Source organism: Microtus ochrogaster, chromosome 7, assembly GCF_000317375.1.
Source record: "Microtus ochrogaster isolate Prairie Vole_2 chromosome 7, MicOch1.0, whole genome shotgun sequence".
NCBI lineage: Eukaryota > Metazoa > Chordata > Mammalia > Rodentia > Cricetidae > Microtus > Microtus ochrogaster.
Window position 1 is genome coordinate 41,918,546 of NC_022014.1, and position 7,224 is coordinate 41,925,769.

The window sequence follows — 7,224 nt, forward strand, 5'->3', positions numbered from 1 at the left end:
CCCTCTCTATCCCTGTCTCTCTCTCTCTCTCTCTCTCTCTCTCTCCTTTCTGACCACCATAAGATAAACCACTTGACTGCACCCCACATTCCTGCCATCATATCCTGCCACAACACAGGTCCAAAGCAAGATGACCATTGAATGAAACCCTCCCAAACCACAAGCCCCAAATGAATCTTTTGTTTCTCTTTTGTTTTTTCTTGGCTACTTAACAGTAGTCATAGGAAGTTTGCTAACACAGACTTCTTTTACAAAAGAATTTTTTCATAAATTGTTTCGTCTTTTCTCCTAGAAAGGAGATCTGTGAGACACGGCAGCGCTATTTAAAGCCAAATGTAGTAGCCCAGATTCTGGTCTGTCTGCTTACTGTTTGTTGACCTTGAGTGAGAGGACACTGTCTCAGTCTCCATGCCTGTGCAGTGGGGTATGATAGCATCTGTCTTAGAGATTTACGGGACTGCATATGTACAGACCTTGTACTAGCTCCTAACATTGTTTCCAAACTTCAGTACCCTCAAACTTTCATGAAAATGAGAATATCATGGCCCCAACTAAGGCTTTCTGATTTCATAGGTCCAGGGTCTGATCTGATGGTTTATGTTTCTAAGTAGTTCTACTATGTCGCTGCCACTGCTTCTGGGAGGAGACCACACTCCGCAAAACGCTTTCTAGTGACTGACGATTTTAGTCAGATTTAATCTATCTAGTCTTACATTTTAGTAAACATGAACTATTAAGTGTCTTTTATAGGCCAACATGCTTGATACAAGGACAAGTAAGGTAAATCGTTCCCATTATAAAAGACACTGTAGTAGAGAACAAGCGTCTTTTCCTGTTCTCTTCCCGCTGTTGCCAGAAGGGAAACTTAAGGCATGAGCCAGGCTTTAAAGGCTCAATGATGCAAACCAGGACAAAGGCAAAGATTAGTGAAATGTTGATGCTAACTGTGCTCACATCTGTGCTGTGTGCTGTGGGCCCTGCAAACACTGTTCTGATGGATGCCCAGAGGTGGAACTAGTATTTAGGAGATGTGTGTTGTGCTTATGGTGGGGATCTACTTAAAAAAAAAAAAGATTCAAAATTCAAAGTAATTTTTGTCAGCAGAGCTATGGGAAGTATGCACACAAATTCATGTCTCAATATTTACTTGCAAATTATCCTTCACATGCAAGTTAGAACACACTGTATATATTATGATTATCAAACATTCAAATCATTAAAAAATTTAAAAACCGTAAAACCAATATAACCAGGTCAGGGTGAGAGTCACCCCAGCATTCAGAATACTGCTGTGAAGATTGAGAGCTTTAGGGTAGACTGAGTTACATAGTAAGGCTGGGCTTGTAAATTTGGGGGTGGACTGGGCTACATAATGAGTAGCAGTACAACCTGGGCTGTTAAGCAAGTCTTTTCCAAAGACAACCCTGTAGTTGTTTTCTCTCTCTCTCTCTCTCTCTTTTGGATTTTTCCTCTTTGGAGAATCAGCTTCCTAATAAATCCATATGGAGCTTCTTCCTTCCTATGGATGCCCAGCACCAGATTAGACCCTTCCCCGGGCCCCAAAGCTAGAGCAGGTAGTCTACCTCTAGAAGCCATCTTCTTGGAAAACATGACATGTTTTGATGTAACTATGCTTCCTTGTGCACTGGGAAACATTTTTCCTCAAAGTATACTGTGTTTAAGCTCACTGGGAATAAACTGCCTGGCACTGGACTCTTCAGAATTTTGATCCAGGTTGACAAAGTCAATCTCAACCGAGTTTCCATTGTCACCTCCTCACGGATCACTGTCTGTCTTGACACCTGATATTAATTATCATCCTAAAGTTATACAAGTATCTTTATACAACCAAAAAGTGTGTGTGTGTGTGTGTGTGTGTGTGTGTGTGTGTGCGTGTGTGCGTGTGTGTGTGCAATGAAGAGTCCTGGTATTCGGAATCTATAGCACAGTTGGCAAGATCTCCTGACCTAGAGCTAAGATCAACCGCAAATAATGCCAGCAATGAACAAAGGGATGGAAAGCGTTGACACAGAGTCCTTTGTGGTCATAGTAGATGACAGCTGGAATAGAGTGACCAGACACTGGAGATTCTCTTGAGAATCCTACATATAAGGAGGTACCTAAAAAAATGACCTGGACAAGCTGACAATTGTCAGCATGTAACAAAGCAGGGATGCGTTTCAGGTACAAAAGGAGGGTCAGTGGCCATAACCTCCTGTGAGACAGAGCCCAGGATTTTCCCTCCTGTGTCTGGAGTTCTCTTCCCCTTGGGAGAGAAGACATGGCCTGTCTGGCTCTCTCACCTTGGTTGCAGTCCGGGTCATTTCATAGGTGGTGTTCCTCTATGGTCACCTGTGTCTCCAGCCACCCTGCCTCAGTCTCCTAAGATCTTACTATGTGACATTGTGGTACATTATTTGGCTTTTACAAATGTTCCTTAGGTCAAATGCAAACCTTATTAAGGTAGGGCCTTACCATCTTATTTGTCTAACCTCAGAAACTTGCACGGCACACAGTAGGTTCTTAGAAAGCATCTATTGAACACATATGATCGAAAGGGATCTGTTGACAGGGTTCTAAGCTGAGATAGCTGAGTAAGTGAACCATGTGTGCAGCCTGCCTTTATTACCATGGAAACACAAGTGGGTTTCCAGCACTCCACTTAGCCTATGCACATGCTACCTGGAGGCCCTATATGACTTAGTTTTATCCTTGCTAACTTTTAGTGTTTGCTTTGAGAATAAAACTGGAGGTTCTGAAGAGACCACCATCTGTCACCCAGTCTTTCCATCATAGCTCTGCAAATGACTGTCTCTCACAGGAAAGTGGGGGCAGCCAATTCACAATTAGGGTCCTTCATCTGAAAGATGACTTAAGACAGCACATACCCAGAGAACAAATCCAGGCTCTCAGGAACAGTAGAGATAAACTTATATTCCCTGGCCAAGCATAGCTGTGCACCTGGAGGTTTGCTTTGGTTGAGACCCTGAAGGACATTGTGTGTGTGTGTGTGTGTGTGTGTGTTTGTGTGTGTGTGTGTGTAGAATTGCAAGCATGTACCACCACATTGGGCTTTTAAGCTTGAATTCCAGGGATCCAACTCACATCCTTGTTCTTGCATGTTGAGTACTTTAGTTACTGGCCCAAATCCCAGCCCTTGAATTTGCTGTTTAAATTTGTAAGAGAGATGGAGAACCCTAGGAGTACAAAATTATCAGGATGGCCCATTCAGACACGATGTGAACAACAGGAAAGTGAATAGAGAACAAAATTGAAGTCATTTATTTAAATAACTTTTACCAAGTGTTAATCGTATGCCAAGGTTTCCTAAAACAAGAACACTGAGGGTCAGAGACCATAGTGGCCTGCCTCTGGAAACAACCGGCCAGGAGCTGGTCCTCACACTCCCTGAGTAGGGCTGTAAAATCTGCTCAGTTCTCTCCTCTCCAGGTCTCTCTGAGATTGACTACTCCATTGCTCAGGATGTGGCCTGCTGTCCCCTCCTTATAGAGCTCTTCTCATCATGGTGTCTACCTGCCCCTTCACTGCCATAAGAGATCCCTTTAGTTGTCACCTTTCTGTCATCGCTGAAAATACTGAGGTGAATGGTGTCATCTCTCATTCATGTATCAATTGATCAACTATCTATCTGCCTGTCATACACCTATCTTTTTATCTGCATCTACCTATCATTTAATAAACATCTTTTATCTATTGTGTATATATTATCTATCAATCTATCTACTATCAGTAAATCAATCTACTGTTTATCTAACATTTATGAATCATTTATCTATGAATCAATTTATCAATCATTTATCATCTAGCTCTTAATCTGTCACCCATTATCTGTCTATATATTGTGGTAATTTGAATGAAAATGACCTCCATAGGCTCACAGGGAGTGGCCTTGTTGGAGTAGGTGTGGCCTTGTTGGAGGAAGTGTATCAGTTACAGGGCTTTGAGGTTTCAGATGCTCAAGCCAGGCTCAGCATCACTCTCTCATCCTGCAGACTTTGCAGAGGGATGCAGAGCTTTCAGCTACTTCTCCATCACCATGTCATGTCACCATGTCTGCCTGCATGGAGCCATACTTCTCACTGGAATGACAATGGATTGGATACCTGAACTGTAAGCCAGCTTCCAATTAAATGTTTTCATTTATAAGAGTTGCTGTGGTCATAGTGTCTCTTCACAGAAACAGAAACCCTAACTAAGACGGAAGTTGGTACCAGGGATGGGGTATTGTTGTGATAGGCTGGACCATGCTTTTGTTTGGAAGACTATGGAACACTTTCTTTGAACCAGAAAAGTGATTGGACACTTTAAGGCACCTTTGTTAGGATTCATTATGCTAGCCCCTCTCACCTGGCAGGATGCACCCAGGCAGTACCCTGGCCAACCCAGGGTCCTATAGCTACTATGTCACTACATAGTCTGTACACAGGTGCAAAAGTTCCCTTTAAGAGATAAGCTCTATCAAATCCTGATTTTTCTTTTCCTGTTGCTCTTCTGAAGAGGAGGGCTGGTCCTTGCCACTTCTTCCTTTGCCTCTTTTCTCTATATCTCTTTCTCTCTTCCCTCCCCCAACTCCCTTTACCTCAATAAAGCTCCCATGAAGCTTTGCCTGTATAGTGTGTCTGTCCCTCACCCGCCCTGGGCTCTCACCTACTGCGTGGCCCCTTGGCCTGCCAAGGTAGCTCTCCTGCCATTTTACAACAGCCTTAAGGGGCCGTACTAGTAGGAACATGAAAGACAGTGGTGATGAGCGTGAGAGGTTTCAGAGGAAAAGAATGAACCAGACGTTCATCCACAGACGGATGGATAAGGAGAATGGCCCAAACACACCTGGAATTTTGCTCATCTGTAAAGAGAGTGAAATCATTACATTAACAAGGAAGTGGATAGAACTGGAGATCATTATGTTAAGCAAAATAAGCCAGTCCCAAAGACACATTTTACATCTTTTCTCTCATCTAGAGAATCTGGATTGAAGTGCACGTGTGCATGCACGTGTGTGTGTGTGTGTGTGTGTGTGTGTGTGTGTGTGTGTGTGTGCAGGAAATGAAAGTGGAAGTGGGACTACGAGAGGTAAAGTGGTGGAAGAAAAGGTAATGGGATGTATGGAAGACAAAAGCAGAAGTGGAGGAAGGGACCCAGGAGGTTGGGGTGAGCAGATAGGAACAGATTATCATGGCATACACACATGAAAAGATCTCATTGAGCTAACTAAAAATACTCAAAAATAAACCAAATAAATTAATGAGTTATAGAAAGGTGATTTCAGAAATTAAATGGCATGTCACAACAAAATTGCAAATTTCTCCTTGTGGGAGGCATCCACTAATTTGGAATTGCTTTTATTGCTTTAAAAAAAAATCAAACAGCAAAGACAGACTGGTGTCAAATCCAGGGTATACACAGTTGGATATACTGCGTCAGGAGCAAGAATGGGCAGAAAATACCCAGGGGCAAGAGAGCAGCTAGAGAGATTATGATAACGATCCTTGCTAAGCATTTGTTTTCCATCCTGTTTTGTGATAAATGAGCTACTGTCTCTGGAGCATGGTGGGCATATGCAGTGTCCTTTCTTCCTGTTTGAGTTTTGCTACTCATCACACTTTTCTTTCTCTCTTTTCATACTTCTCACTCCTTGTGATCTCACAGCTGTGAGTGGGGTCCAGGAGATCTTTGCTGAGAGGCCCTGTCTTGGAAATGTTCCGGAAGCTGGGGTTGAGTTGGTTGGAATTTTTTGGCTTGCTTTGATCTGGATCTGTTTTCAGGCCAAGAAATCTCAGCAGACTCACTTCTGAGGTCATTCAGGTGGTTCGTTCAATAGCATAGTGAAATATCCAATGAATTTGATCAATGGACAACAAGAGAAAGAACCCAGGATGGAGACACTATTGTAACTTAGTCTGTGAAGTTCTATCTCATGTCTATCATATCTGCTCATTAGAAGGTAGGCAAATGATAGGCTCTACATTCCAGAGTCTAGATTGTACCCAAGAGGCTACCCCCTATTATTTATAAACTTATTTTCTAATAGTATAAAAGAGGGGCCAGAGAGATGGCTCAACAATTAAGAACCTTTGCTGTTCTTGTGGGTGCTACAGTCAGTTCCCATCATCCACATCAGGCTGCTCTTAGTAGCCTGTAACTCCAGCTACAGCAGATCCAGTTTCCTCTTCTGGCCTCTTCAGGTACTGCACTCATGTAGTGGCTACACACACACACACACACACACACACACACACACACACAGAACAACATATTGTTCTTGCTACAGACTATGAATGAATGACAGATGTCTGAGGACAATTTCCAAAACCTGAAGCTATGGTAATCTTAGGCCAGACCCAACTCTCAGCCTTGATTAAATACATACTGGACTCCTGAGGTAGCTTTAGAAAAGGTTGACTACTGGGTCTCGGTCTTATGCCCCAAGATTCTTATGGCATCTATGTGGGATACAACTTGGAAAATGGAATTTTCCAAAAGCTCTTCTGGTAAATCTAACCTGTGGTCATCACAGAATCGCTGGCCTAGAGGACTGTCTTAGAAGGTATTTCCCATCAACAGGCAGGGTCATTTAAAAAGACCTCCGTAGCATACTTTAACAGCAACCACTTTCGGATCTGTGACTCCCTGGTGACCTCTCTGAGATAAGCTAGTTGTGAAATGTTTTGGAATAGTCAAATGAACTGTTCTGTTTATAGAGTTGTTGGCACCGAACCAGCTTAGTGTCTGCCAAAAGTCAGGTCGGTTCCAAAGCAGCTGTGGTTTGAGCTCTTTACTTTCGACAACAGTTCAATAGCATGGCTGGTGGTTGATGGAGGACACTTCTGGCTCATGATAATAAACCCTCATCAGAAATAATATCAGAGGGCCATTTGGTTTTGTCACTATAGCAGGAGAACCTGTGAGTGGCTTATCTAGGAGTCGTACAGAGGCAAGAACATGCAATGCCAAAGAACAGACCCCTGTTTTACCCCAACTATTATTTAATCCAACAAAGTATTTCCCCATCTGTTCAAACTCTCTTGATGGGATTACTGAGGAGGAGAGGAGAAGAGACAAAAATATTGGGTCCAATATCTTCACCAAGGTTTGTTTATCTTGTTTTAGGTTTACTTTAAAGGTGTGTGTGTGTGAGTGTGTACGTGTATGAGAGAGAGAGAGAGAGAGAGAGAGAGAGAGAGAGAGAGAGAGAGAGAGAGAGAG